This window comes from Rhagoletis pomonella, unplaced genomic scaffold (assembly GCF_013731165.1).
Source record: "Rhagoletis pomonella isolate Grant_MI unplaced genomic scaffold, Rhpom_1.0 Rhpom_scaffold_00007, whole genome shotgun sequence".
Classification (NCBI taxonomy): domain Eukaryota; kingdom Metazoa; phylum Arthropoda; class Insecta; order Diptera; family Tephritidae; genus Rhagoletis; species Rhagoletis pomonella.
Genome location: NW_023458561.1, coordinates 60,337,833 through 60,353,825, shown reverse-complemented (window position 1 = coordinate 60,353,825; position 15,993 = coordinate 60,337,833). Strand labels below are relative to the sequence as shown.

Genomic DNA, 15,993 nt, shown 5'->3' with positions numbered 1-15,993 from the left:
CTTTTTTAAACCAAGAAATTTATAAGTAGGGGAAAAAAATATTATAGGAAGAAAAAAATAAGTTCATTTTAAAGCAATAAATATGAATTATCAATACAAAAAAAAAATTCAAGAAGAAGGAAATGTACATTAAGAATAAGAACAAAAAGAAAATTTCCGCTACCCGAGACTTAAACTGCGCTTTGTAGCGAGCTAAATGATATACAAGTGCTTTCTCTCGAAATAGCTTTTCAATAAAATTTCAATTTTGTAATAAAATTTCAATAAATTATTAAATGACTACAAGGTGTTTTCTCGTGTTTCAATTGAAATGTTCTTCGCTGTATTTTGCATAAAACTTCTGAACACATCGTACGTCTAAATTGAAAAGATCGCATAGTTTCCTACGCCGATTCCCCAAAAGAATGTGCAAAAAAGGAGAAACTTTCACCCACACCCCTAAAACTGATTTCCTCTACCAGAATCCGTTAGTTCAGATGCCGATAGCGTAGCCATTTCTTAGAACCAATTCAATTGCCACGCGCTTTGGTAAAGCAGCTACATTTTTTTAACGTCCATTTCCAGCTTTATTAGAATACAGAAAATCACTCAATGAAAACCAAAGCTAACCAGCAAAAGGACAAAATTTAATCTAAAAGTTCTTACGGAGCACCACAACTCATTTAAAAAGTTTGTTTTCAAATAACAATTACTCTGCTATGAGCTGCTCTTTACCAGAAAAAAAAACGCTTTAACCTTCTGCCTAACTGACTAGCTCAGGTGCCTTAATCTTAACCCAATCCTCCGCCTACCTTTCTCTCATACCTTCTTTCAAATCTTCTTTGACTCCTATTAGGCAATGGCAGCAATAAAAATTTCTTACTTCCTACATACAGATAAAAACTTTCTATACTTAACTATGTATGTAAGTACTTTCAATTTAATTCAAATTCAATTGAGTTTTCACTCTAAAAGCCGAGTGAATGTAAAAACAACAAATGTGCTGTGATTTTATTAAATTCATTTATTGCATATCTCCCAGCAAAGTATTTAAGTGCGAGAGGTGCCGTGAAGCATGAAACCAAAAACCAAAAAAAAAAAAACACACAAAAGGCATATAATGGGCAATAGGAAGCAAGTAGTATGTTACTACTAATGTGCGTACGTAAAAATGTAGGTATGTATATGGGCAAATCTAAAAAACAGGTACACTTTCAAAAAAAATTAATTAAATTAAAAGTTTAATTTTTTAATTTGTGGACACACCTACTTTTTATATATGATTCTATACGTAATCTCTTAACAAATCAATAAACATAAGTGTAATTCATTTTCATCAAGCTCGTTAAAAGTTAGACGAGGCATAAACATTTAGGTCGCTGAAATAGAAAACGAAAGAATAATTTGGGTTCAAATTACGCTGTGCAGTAATATTAAAAATCGCGCATGTGCAAAATTTTAGTAAAATAACTTCAAAGCTGAGGGAGTTATTTATAAAATAAAAGCAAATTTAAAGCGAAGTTTCAAGTACGGTTATCTCGAAAATTAGAGCCTACCTGAAAAAACTTGAGATGCCATTGAATTCAGAAGGCTTCCGTTAAGTAGGAGCAACTTTCAGAACCTTTGCCTAAAAAAAAGTCAATTTGATCCATCGCTCGAGATGTTCTCACGACAAGAAGGATAAAAGTAGTAAATAAAACAGTAAATTTTTTTTAAAGCATTTTACAGGTATTTGTACTCTCCAAATGTGTCTTCAAGATCGCAGAATATTTTATCTTTAAAATTTGTTTTTTTTTTTTTTTTTTAATACACCTCTTGCTAAGGTATCAAATTATTCATAATTGTTTGTAGAATTCAAAAATTTTGAAAATTTTAAAAAGTAGAGTTACACACTTTGAGGCAAGTAGTTATTTTTTAAAGCACACTTTAGTTATGGTGTGCTTCAAAAGTCATGACATAATTAATTTTTCACCTCTTTAAAATTACTTAAAAAATTTACTTGTTTTTAATATTTTTTTGAACTAAAACATCTATAACTCATAAGTCATGCAACAAATTGATTCAACATTTTTTTGAGGCTTCAAGTAGAAGTCTATGAATTATATCCAAAAGCAACCAGCTTGATACAGTTTACAACAATAAAAATAAAGCTAAATAACACAAAGGTTATCTGTTTTTTTAGATTTACCCATAAACTCGTATACTTCTTATTCTATGTTAGCCTTCACATCTTGCTTGAAGCGGTGCAAAATTTCTGCTTCAACATAAACTGCCGAAAAAATGATTTTATCATTATATTTTGATTAAGACTTTTGTCTTACGAAACCTTTCAATTATGATTAACTTTGTGGCTTTATTTAGTTTCAATACCTGTGAGCTATGTACGTATGTATGTATAAGTTTTGTGTGTCGAAGCTATAGTCTTCACTTTTCGTTTATTTTAGTTGCTTCTATTTAACATAGCTCCTGCCATGCCTTTTTACCTCTTACCTGCGCTTTTCGCTCAGCTGCTTGAAGTTTTGTGACCCGCAGGATAGATAATACGTAAAGAAACTTCACTCAAGCATACTCAACGTTCCTTGTTTAATTCAAACGCAATACTCACAAAATATTTACTTGGATTTTTGAAGTGCCATGAGAAAAGGTGCTTAGCCGTAAGAGACTCTTGAAGAAGCTTGCGTTGCTACATCGAGTGGTGTGGCAAGTACATATTTGTATGCGCATTTTTTATTTATCTGCAGGTCTGATTTTAATATTCCATTATTCACATTGAATACATTTGAAATAAGTTTGTACATAGTAAATATATGCGTGTAAATGTAAATGTTTGATTTTCTTAGTTTTTTTTTTTTTGGTGTAAGTAGTCACTCTGCTAGACATTAATAAATGATTTTAATGCTAGTGATTTTCATGAATATTTCATTTCTTTTGAGGCTCTGTTGTTATCCATCCACATACTGAGATGAACCATAGATTAAGTTCAAGATTTGCTAAGATAAGTCGCTTTTAGCTGTTGCTTAGTCACTGTGTTCAAAAAGTGGTACATAAATTAGGTTTTAGCTATATTTTTCCACCAGCACGCACCAAAAAGGTGTACACATGCATGCATATGTATGTATGTATGTATATGTTAGTATTTAGAAATCTCCTCACCTCTCGGCTTTCATTAACATACTTACCGGCAGCCTTCTCCGTTTACCTTTGCCTTCCTTATGTTTCAAAAAAAAAAAACACCCTGCAAGTTTATTTCATGGCTGTCCAATTTAATCCAATGTACACAGTACTCAAATGAATGTCACTTTTGATGTCCACTCGACACTTGCCACATTGCGTATACGTAACATTTGTAAATTATGCGGCATATGCACATCTGACACATTACTCATACGTCATGTAGCCTGCATAGCAGCTGGTTTCCAATTAGCAAAGTGCAGTTATTGGCAGCAATTTGAGCATGTTGGACATTAATTTAATGGTAATTAGAAAAGTAAAATAAAAGGGCTCAGTCCAGCGCCTTCGTCTTCTGACCTGTGGCCTGTGTCGGAGTCCTAGCCGCTAAACTAAAACGTAGAATACGTGATAATAAATAAAAAGAGCATATTCAGGTTAAAAACTATACATTAGTTTTGATTTTATTCTATTCAATTTTAAACCCATTTCAAGTGCTACCCATCTTTTAAATTAGTGGCAGCCGTTTTTAATATTCTTATGGCCTTATTCATAAAAAATAAAGTAGATTTATAAAGCTTTATAAATTGACGTTTTCATACGTTTTTCAATTTATAAACCTTTTGTAAAGCTACTTTATTTTTGATGAATAAGGCTATTAATATTTAAGCTAAATATTTCCTAATACTCCTTCGTTTGACACCCATTATTTAATATTTCATACAGTAACTTCTGTATAATTTAAATAAATTCAGCTTTTTAAAGATGGCAAAATATTAAATATTTAAAATATTTTCAACAAAAAATATTTTTCAACTGCTATCTTGTATATTTAAATTATCTAATTCCCTAAATTCAAGTTGCATTTAAATTTTAAGACGGGTGGCAACTCTGCTACATGTGTAAACAGGTGGTGACCTACTTCAAAGTATTTTCAAACTAAAACGTCTGACAGCTGTGTTGTGATGCATATTTTCATCATCTGATTCCCTTAATTCAAGATAAAATTTACAACAGGTGGCAACCCTCTTGTCATAAAATATCTTCAAAGCAGTTTCGATTGATGTCCATATTTAAGTAATTAATTACTTTGAATTTAACTTTGTAAAGAGCTGGCAACTCACTTTTAAATCTCCACAATCTCTTTCATCTGACGCTCATATCGGTATACATATTTCAATTTTCGAATCGCCTTAATTTAAGTTTAATCTTGATTTTGTAAACGGGTGGCAACGCTCGTACAAGCAAATTTGAAACAAAGTTCCTTCAAGGCCATTTTAATTAATATCCATATCGTAGTAATTCGTAACCTATTGCATATATTAAATTTAACTTTGTAAACAGGTGGCAACGCTGTTTAAAATAATTTCAAATAAAACCCTTTTTTAACCTTGTTTATCTGACATCCGTATTGCGATACATATTTAAATTATCTAATTCTCCTAATTAAAGTTGAATGAAGTTTTCAGAATAAATGGCTACTCTCCCACATGTAGTTTACAGTTTTTTCATATTTTGAATTTATTTTCATATACTGAAAAAATGCCTTTTCAAAACCATTTTGATCGATACCCGTATTGTAATAAATGATTTAACTTATAAATATTTTGTATTTAATTATTTATCAGGTGGCAACCCTTTCGCGATAAATATTCACACTCGTAAATATGGCAATTGCACATAATAGCGGCTAATTATGAATGTTATCGCTCTTCGTAGAAGCGTTTTACAGCTGCGTACCGATAACTTCCTGCCGCAAAAGCATTGATATCAAAATGTATAGTCTTCTCAGTGTCACCGCACTGCCACTTCCGTTTCCGCTGTGCTGACGCAAGTTAAAATTGTATGTTGCTTTTAGTTGATTCTTCGAACAGGGTGAGAAGATGATGCATTTGAGAATGAATTTCCGACATCCCATCTCAAATTTGGTTTTGGTTTGGGTACAAAAATATTACAATCGTCATCTTATTTTGCGCTTTGTCTGCATATATTACCTTTGTGCTCACCTTTTCATGTATACCTTTTTTTTTGTTCCAATTGGTTGCTTAATGGCTGGCTGCATTCAAATGTCTCACTTCAACAATCTCCCTCAATTGATTGTCAAAAAGTCAATAGCCTGGTGTGCAAATCGCCGTTGTTGTCGGCGACAACAACTCCTCTACAATTCTCATTATCATTTTCGATTTGTTGGTGTTGTTTTTAGCACGTCATTAGTTTTCGCATTCACATTCGTCTTTATCACGTTCCCAGCATTATGACTTTTATCATACGATTGCCTTGGTAACATACATATACTAGGGATGTTAAATTTTTTCGCTTTTTACGATCCCGGGATTTTCGGGATGTCGTTACCACAATCCCGGGATATTCATTACTTTTCAACAATTTAAATTGAAAAAGGGAGAGATCCTATCTACGTTTTTGTTTAAAGTGGCGTTTTTATTTTTCCCCTCTGACATCAGGATTTATTTTAAAGGACTTTGTAATTTCAAAGATATGATTAATTCCAAAAATTATTTAAAAAAATTCAATTCAATCTAGAATAAAATTACCAAATGAAAGAGGAAATTTCTTTAGAATTAGAAAAAATTAAAACTTTTGGATTCACAAGTACGAATAGCTAATTTTTTTAAGCTGATAAAGTTAGAAGGACGAAATTCGAGGTTGTTATCGAGTTTATATAAGTCTGTAAAATATAATTTTTTCAAAAACAAATATTACGAAATTCCAAGGATAAAATTTAATCTGATTAAATTCTACATTCTTTAATTTTATACCCATATTTCTTCTCTAAGCACATTTCGCTGAATTTTTTAAATCATTTTTGAATTACTGACGTCAGAGTGAAAAACTAAAAACGCAATTTTACTACATTTGGCCCATGGTTTCGCGAATAGTATATTAGGGGTATTCACGATGCAACAACAACAATCATCCTTTTTATGCTATCCATACGCCATGCTAGACAGTATGCATCGGATCGTGAATATCCCTATTGGTTTTTGTGTCTAAAATTAACTATCACACGGTTTTATATGTATAATGAGCTAGAAATTTATAAAAAAAATATTAATTATTAAATAAAAAAAGAAATATGGCCAATACTGGTTAAGAAAAGGAGTTTATATTATTGCCATTAGTGCAAATTACAAATCGCGAAAGTCCCGGGATTTTTGGCAAATTTTCGTTACCCAAAAAAGGTCGGGATCCCGGGATTAACACTCCTAACATATATGTACGTACTTATGTATGTACATCCACAAATCAATACATATTATATTAATGTGTGTACAGTAAAAATGTCCGATTTACGACAGTTGCCTTTGTCAATAGAGCGCATCGATGAGCAAACAAATATATGTACAATAAAGATTAGTTTTTGTTAGGGTTCGGAAAATACGCGCACCATCACTTTATTTGCTTGTCGTTATTGTTGTTATCAACTGTCAATGCTTGCAGTGATTCAAGCAGCGTATTTATGTACACTTGTCAACCCATTACAGCGACAGCTGGGGCACATCTCTTACCCCCTGGCATGCATGCCACCAGTGCAGTGTTGAAATGTCTGAATGTTACTACATATTTAGTTGGGCGCCTAGTGTATTCAACTTTACAACTTTACATATGTATGTATGTAAATACATAAATTCATATGTAGATGTGTGTCAGAACAAATAAGTACCTATTTATGACAAACAGATTAATGAGCTGTAGTGAAACGTAGTGAATCGTAAAATACTTTATTGCCATAAAATACTTTCTGTATATTTTTCCGAAATACCTTTGTACATATGTACATATGTATGTATATGAGCCATTCTTTTTTAAGTCGGACAGATTTCGTAAAAAAAAAGTGTCATGTCTCCGATTCGCTTCAAATAGATATTCTGGCGAAATCCACAATAAAGTCTAAATTTTTGAACTTTGGTTTTAATATAGCCACGCCCATTTCTAGAATATTCCTTGGCTGAAAAAGTTGAAGGAGTACATGATTAGTCAGAATCACGAAAAAATTCACACTTTGACAGATCATATCTCCAAAGAAAAAAGCGAAAAAAAAAATCCTCGAACACGTGTTAGCTTATTTCATGTATAGAACTTATAAAAAAAATTTGAAGCCAATCAAAAGTGTGACACCAAATTTGGTGTCCGACATGAAAAAGAATATCTCATATCTGTACATATGTATGTCACACAAACATATGTATGCAAGTACCTCGTATGGATGATTTTACAGGAAATTAAAATTTTTCTAACAGTGCCAGAGCACTTTTCCGGTTGTTAATTTTAAGGCCAAATGGTCCGTTGAAAATTAATTCAGCGGTTAGCTCCTTTGTTTATGTTCTAAACTATTTTTAAAATTCTAGAAAATAATTGTGACCCATAATTTTCGATAGATCCAAGCCTGTTAAATAATGATTAATAATTATAATGATTATTAATTAATGTAGTTTTTTTGGGTAAACGTTCACTGATTTAATAACATTATTTGCACATTTTAAATGATTAATAATTAATTACTTTAAAAAAAAATAATTCATTAAGTTTAATTACATGATTATTTTGTTATTTTTGATTAAATATTCTCATTTTTTTAATTACAAGATTAATATTATTTAAATATTTGATTATTTTTTATTTTTACGATTTATTCCAACTTGTGAATAATACATTGCAACGCAGTTAATATACATATGATGAGAATAAATGCAGTAACATGAGATAAATGCACAAGGAGAATAACAAAGGCGCATGCAATAAGCAAATAATATACATACCTATCACTATATGTAAGATCTGCTCCAATGTTTCCTCTACAAAATTCTCTCTGAAAGTATTAATGAATAGCGAAGACAGTAGACAATGTCTGTAAGAAATCAGTCCGTACTTGCAAACTACAGTGCAAGTATGTATTTACTTGTACAATGAATTTGGTTTCAGTTATTTAATACCTACTAACTTATAAAAATTTGCCTGCCAAACACCGCTTCATCAATTTGGAAAAATAATTAAAAATGATCATATAATTCAAAATATGCAATCAAATAATTAAAAATAATCAAACAATTTAAACAATTATTTGATTATTTCTGATTATTTTTTAATAGCTATCAATCATGATTATTTTTATTAATAATTAATTACTAATTGCTGGGTTATGTAAAAAAATTAAAATAATCATTAAAATTAAAAAATTAATGATTACTAATCGTAATGGAAATTTAACAGTTCTGGATTGGTCCAATTTTTGTGCTCAACACCCTTGGCTTTCATCGTGTGGCATTGTTCTCGTTCTATGACACGATGATCCTGAGGGGGACGTCAATGTGTGTAGTCCAAAGTGTTTCCAGTGTTAGTGTCACCGGGCTGGAGGAGTATGCGAAGAGGTTTTGGTTATTGTGAGGTCATTGTCAGCATGATGGACAGGTGTTTGCCTACGTTTAAATGAGAGATATTATCATTAAGGCAGAGACCAATCTCAATATGCCAGGTTTCACGTTGACTCGGTGCACCACCTCCAACAAAAATCGTTGTAGTTATGTATATTAACGAAGCTGGTTGGCAAAAAAAAAAAAAAAAAATATACATAATTTACTAATACAACTAATTCACTTTCTATTAGGTAGAAAAACTCGGAATGGAAACTAGGCCTGTCCATCCGCCCAAGCAGCGAAGAAACTATCACATGATCGACGATACTCGGCCCTGCCGACCACACCCACAGAGCGGAGCTGATACTAAGTCTTTCCACCTTCCTCAAATCAAAGTAATGTCGACGGGAACAACTCGTTAGTTACTCGGATCGCAAAATACTAGATTTTTCCGGCCGCTGCGCACAAGAGCAGACTGCAGACTAGGCCTCGGCAGTTATCCAACTAGTGTATGTGTACAATACTTCTGAGCTTTTTAGTGCTGGTAGATTGTCCCAGCAGGGTTTTTTTTTTGTGCCTCTTACTCCAGCCGGCCCTGGGCAGAGAGTGCCCCCTTTTCTATGCCACAGAAGGGCTTTGGTGCCATTATTCTCTTTTCTTCGCAAGTTTATCAGCTGCTTCGTTTCCTTAAATACCAAAATATCGATTGGTCAGATCGAGAATATTCAGCTTATCAAAGCACTCCATTACCAGTTTGGATGTTACCTGATAAGATCCAGCTGTCAGTCAAGATCCCTTTCATCAGTTCCCTTGATATTAAAGTTCGCGCATCTTTCTATAGCGTATGCTTCAGCCTGGAAAATGAAAATATGTTTTCCCGTAGGTTTTGACTTATTCAATCTGATGTTAAAAAGCATAATACGAGCTGCGAAAAGCAGAAACCTTTCTCCACTCACAAAGAAAAATCTTTCTATAGAACTGTTCTATGCAAAAGCTCTGGCCCTTTTCGCGTCGGCGATGGGTGCCGAAGGAGATGAAATGACGAACTGTGCTGTGTGAGCTTTATAACGTCATGTACATAAAATTGAAACGATTGTACTGGAACGAAGCGAGTGCAACCGGAATGTTTCAAACCGTTTTTTAGCGAGGAAGCCATGTTTGGGGTAATTTTTTTTAAAGACCAATGAAATTTGTTCGAAAAAAAAAAAACATTTAACAAATTTTTACCTCCATCTTTCAAAAATATGCATTTACCATTTAAATTCAGCCGCTCAATTTTCCCCCTTTTTCAACAACAACAACAAACGAGAAGTAATATGTAACAGATACGATTTTTTTTGCGTCATATAAAAAAACATATTTGCATATATTTGCGTATTTACATTGGACGGATACATTTCATTACAAAAATATAGCAATAAAAAATTTAAGTCAAGGTAAAGTAGAAAAAATCGGCGCTTCCTACATTTGCATCGACTCTAGGGTAAACACAATTTTTTTACTGTAATATTATTCCATCAGTATCCATAGGGGTCGATTTTGGTGCTCTCTAAGATAGTTTCTCTAAGGCAGGCATGGGCAGAGCTGGCAGAGCACCGCAGCGCTGCCCATGCCAGCTCTAAAGCCATTTTTTTTTCTTTAAACATCCTGCCTTGGCGTCCATTGCTGTTCGCAACCATTCCAGTCCTTTTCCCTGCTTCAGAATACTGTAAATCAAACAGAATAACAAAAACCTCCTTCCTATTCCCTGTAATCATATGTATATACATACATTAGACTGCATCACCAAAAAAAGTTGCGGTTTTTCCGCCGGGATTACAAAACTTATTGTATTTTAAGACGTTCGCCAAAATATTTCAGAAAAATATTAAGATTTAAGTGAGTTGGACCGATTTGAAAATACCTCCAAAACTGGAGTTTTTTATGAATAAAAATAGTTTCGTAAAGAACTTTTTGAAAAAAGTCCCCTCAGATGACAAAACAGATTCAAGCTTAAAAAATCTGCATACAAATATTTAAAAATCTTTTAAACGGAATCGTAAGAATGAGATTTTTGATGCTGTTTTTTTACTTTTTCAAAGATAGATTTACGAAAAACTTGAATAACTGGGCCAAAACTATTCTGATTTAGACTTATGGGATCTCAGTAGAAAGGTATTTTCACACTGTTTTTATTTCTGTAAAAAAAAATCATTCGTGTCCCAATTTTTTTTTTTTCGAATACCAACACATCCTAATTCAACTTTGAATGAGGTTCGTTCATCGTACCTTTCTCTTTCATCCTTTGAATGAGTTTATTAGCAAAGAAATAAAAAGGGCGAGAAAATACCTTTCCACCGACACCTCTTAAGTCTAAATCGGAAGAGTTTAGGTTCAGTTATTTAAGTTTTTTCTATACCAATCTTAAAAAAAAGTTAAAAAACATCATCAAAAATCTCATCATTACGATTCCGTTCTAGTTTTTTTTTAAATTTTTATTAAATAATTTTATGCCATTTTTTTAAGCTTAAACCGTTTTGTCATTTGAGGCGATTTAAAAAAAAAAAATTTTAAGAAGCTATTTTTATTCATAAAAAACTCCATTTTTGGAGGTGTTTTGAAATGGGTCCAGCTAACTTAAATCTTAATATTTTTTCGAAATATTTTGGTGCACGTCTTAAAATATAATAGATTTTATAATTCCAATGGAAAAATAATACCGATTTTTTTTTTGTATGGGGAGTGATGCAGTCTAATATACATACATATGTATATTTGCAAGCGTACTAAAATATTCTGAAACTAACCAAAAATAGAATTATTCAAATTCATTTCATAATTTAAATGCGGAAAAGCATCAAATGCAGACATCAATTAAGCAAACGCGTATTAGCGATACAAGTAAATACACTTTGCAATCTCATTTCCACGCTAAATATATACGATATTAAAATTTTTTACTCAAAGTGTTGATTCAAAACTTCAAAATTGCAACTGCATTTTCAGCAAATCAACTACTTATCTGCATAAATCATTTTATACATGACTGCGAAAGCAAAAATAATTGGAAATCAAAATTACCAAATATTAGCCTCGTAGATACATACAAATATCCCCAGCAATCATAGATGGATTATGATGCTTGGCAATGCAATTACCATTTCTTCATGCAACTGTAAACATTTCAATGACTACAAATACAAAGGCAAATATTTATATTCCATAAGCACATGTCTGGCAATGTTCTTTTAGCAAATGTCCACTGTGTTTACTTAGCTAAGCCGCCACTATTCAAATTTTAAATACATAAATATTGTAGTAATCGCACTGACGTTATTCATACATTTTTCTGTGCAATGAGAAATTTATGAACCAATGGACCGAAAGCCACAGTCGCCGCAGTCATCACACACGTACTGCATTTTTGCACCGGGCCTACAGGAAAACTGTGTGACTTTATTTTGGTGGACGGCGGGCAGCAGGGCATATTTGTCGTACGCTTCAATGGCATTTAGTGCACGCTATTATACCCGGAAGACTTCGATAAAGTTCGGAACGGTCTTAACCAGGAAAGCATAAATCTGAAAGAACATCAAAATCGGTAAATATTTACGCCAGCCAATTGCGAATAAATGGGAAGAAATGTAAAAAAAAAATTAAACGTGACACAAGCAATTTCCCTTACAGTGATTTTTTTTTTTTTAATAAATTTTTTGCGTTAATTTTTTATACAAATATGGTACAAAATAAGCACTTTAACATTAATTAAAATTTTAAACATTGTGCAAAACTTAACACAATCAACAAACTTTCGAGTTTTTTAATTAGATTTATTAGAAAGATTTTGAGTATGCAGTTTTATAGCCAATTCAATTTTAGTATAATAAAGTGCAAGTTTGAACTGACTCATCAAAACTTGCGTTGATTTGTAATACTTTTTTGCGCATTTTTTTCCATAAGACGCACGCTTGAATTTATTTTTATTGATCTTTTTATTTTCTTGTTTTTACCCTAATCCTTATATACTTTAACTATACCTCTATTTTTAGCTTTATCTTTAACGTAAACATTTATTTTATATTTACACTAAGTTTCATATTTTCTTTATCTACGTCTTTACCTTTATATTTATCGTTATCTGTGTTTTGTATCTGTATATTTTTTTCACCGTTACCTTTATTTCTATCTCAACATTTATGTTCCGTTTGACTAAGTAGCATTGGATGGCCGAATACGATCGTTGTATTTCCAAATACCCCAGCTCCGATAGTCCGATATCTTTATGATTTCTGGCCGATATTGGTGAGAGAAATGTTCCACACATAGGTTGACAGGAAGTCTAACCGACTTGTCATTGGGAAATTCTAACTTAATTACCGACGATTCTGTCGAATATCTAACCGATGTCTGAACAAATAATTATGGGAAATTCTGAATTATTTGCCGACGAGTCTGGCGGATATCTAACAGATTTCGGCAGAAATGTCCAATTAGAATCTGATTAAATTCTCAAGAAAATCATAAGGAATATTTTTCATTATTTATATCTGTTGCTTGAAAAAACACTTTGCTTTGGCTGTAAATTTTCTTGAAGTAATAAATATACGAGGATTTTTTGCTTTGAGAGCTGCAGACTAATTTAAGAAATTTTGATAAAAGAAAATTTCTTTCTCATTTCTTGCACGTCATTTTACATATATAAATTTTTCGTTTTTCTTGAGAGCTGGAAACAGCCCTTCAGAAAAACTACCTCCAAAATTTCAAGATTTTTTAATACCACAAGAAGGTATTAAAAAAAATAGCCAAAAATGTTAATAAGTTTTTGCTTTTACAATTCTTTAAATTTCAATATTCTCTATTTTTTATATATATATTTTTATATAGCCCCAAATATTACCTCTAAACGAGATGAGAACTGTAATTGTTTTTGAGATATTCAACTACAAAATTTTAAAATCTGTGAAATTGTGAATTTTTAGATTTCGAAAAATTTTTTTTTTTTTATTCGTTTTCCTTTAACAGAGCAATATCGGGGCCTAGCCGCGAATATAATGTAAGCAACATGTTTTCCAAAATTTTTCTTTTAATGCCTACAGCATCTGACCAAAATACATCCATATTCAACAATTTTATTGGGCTTGAGGCCGTTTTTAATGAAAAAACTATTGTGGAAAAAACAACAATAATTTATTCCACAATAGTTTTTCATTAAAAACGGTCTCAAGCTCAATAAAATTGTTGAATATAATTGTTATAAGTCCATAAAAAAACAAACACAAAATTCATCCAAATTAAAAAAAAAAATTGCCGATTTCAACCACTGATCGATTTGACCCACTTGAATGTATGTATGTATGTATGTACATGCGTGAATTAAGCAAATTCCCCTGATTTCAAAGAAAATATTTTCAATTGATTTTTAAGATTTATTTACTTAAGTAAAAAATGTTCTGCTGCAATTGAAAAATGAGTTAAGAGTTGTCTAGTTGGCTGACTAATACTTGACAATAGAAGATTAGTATTCGCACAGTAAAATTTTTAGAAGAAGAGTAGAAGCAAGAACACCTATTTAAGGCATGCAAATTTTCCAGTGAGCTTGGAGATAGTAAAATCCATTGAACTTTAGCCTTCACTCTTCTTTAATTCTTATAAGTATGTACTTTTAGCTTCTTTATATTTATTGCAATTCTTTATACGTAAATGTGTATCATTTTGCTTTCCATGTATTTATGTATGTGTGAACATGAAGTAATTGTACTTGTTTGTTAGCTCCGGTCGCTAGCACTTGTTGCAAATACGCTCTTTATTATTATGATTTATGTTTGTTTACAAATCTAATCGGCTACATCACCAAATATCCATTTATTTATGTACATTAGAGTGGTTCAAAAAACACTATTTTTGGAAATTCATAAACGCTACATCAAAATATTGTTATTTGTGATAAAAAAAAGAGACACGTATTTTTTTTTTTAAACAAAATTTTTTTTCAGCTTAAAATGTTGTTATTGCTTGTAATTACTCTGGTATTATTCGGCAACACTCTTAATTACATTCCTGTCTTGGGACAGTTGGAAATAGGCCTAGTGCCCAAAAATATGCCGACCAGCGCGACCTCTAAACAAAACTTTTTTTTTTCAAAATGCAAAAATACGTGTCTCTTTTTTATCACAAATAACAAACATTTTAGGTAGCGTTTTTGAATTTAAAAAAAAAAAATTTTTTTGAACCACTCTAATGTACATACATACATGTATGTTATGTGCGTATGAAAGACACTGTTCTTTTCTTGCGTTCTTTAGAAAGCAGCAAATAGGATCAGAAACATTCAGTTATGGAAAAACACTTTTATGTGCGTTGAAATGTTAAGGAGGATGTTGTTTTTTTTTTTTTTTTGTTGTGATGTATTGCACATGACAGAAAAAAGTCTCAACAATATGTACATATGTATATACGAGTACGAGAAAACAAAGACAAACTTTGCTTGATTATGTTCTACATCTTCCATTAGACTGGCATTTGTTCTCTGAATGAATCGATGGCAAAAAGTTCAATTACTTTTCATTAAGCGTTCAGTTTTTGCTTATGGGGACATGTGAGTGGATTTCGCAAAGAGACATTTGAAATTCAAGCCAAAGTTATATTAACCGTAATGCCTTATATTACACAAATAAATCTTTATTCTCCGTTAAGCTCGTATTTCATAAGTCCAATGTGATGAACTTGATTTGTAGAATTACTTAAATCTTCGGCCTCATGTTAAACGCAGTGTAACGCATACATATGTGAAGTACTGTCCGTCCCACCTTTAGTTCATAGTTCGTACACTCTTGAAGCAGAAATATTTCAGAGTGTATGAAAAAAGGTGGATAGGGTAGTACTTCTTTAGTCATAGTTAAGTTGTATTTGGAAGACTACATGCCTGCTCTGTTTAGTTACGAGCCACGCGCGACCCATCTTCTTCATTTTTGGTGCTGTAACTGTCAAAGTAAATTTGGCCGAGGCCTCCTTTTTCTCTGCTACCACTCATTCTTTCAGGGCTGGCACGCCTTCCACACATCTTCCGTGTGTGTGATTTTAAGTTATTTTGAAAGAAATGTGTTTTCAATTTAAAATTGAATTTGTTTGAATGATTGTAAGAAATGTACTATTGCATACCTTTGGCTGTAGCCGAGTTTGCAGAGGTGCTCGCTGTTATTGGTAAGACTGCTTTTACACAGTTCAAGTATTGAATTCAATTCTGCTCGCATGTGGAAGAGAAGAAAAGGGACGAGTACACATGCGTCTGTACCGTCAAGTCGTTTCAACTTTCTTGCTTTGCTTTTGGCATTTTCGTTGTTTCCCATTTAAAGAACCAAAAACTTGAATTCAACAGAATTGAAACGTGTAAAAGCGAATAGAAAACATAAAAGAGAATGAGCAAGAATTGCTTTCAAGTACTTGAATCATGTAAATCGGGTGTTAGATTCCAAACGGTCCCAAGATGTTAAAATGT

General features: G+C 32.1%; 1 protein-coding gene across 2 annotated transcripts in view; it reads left to right on the top strand.

Moving 5' to 3' along the window:
- LOC118743222 (diuretic hormone receptor) overlaps positions 1 to 15,993 on the top strand; it is a 108,507-nt gene that overhangs the window by 52,798 nt on the left and 39,716 nt on the right. The gene's annotated exons all lie outside the window — the stretch shown is intronic.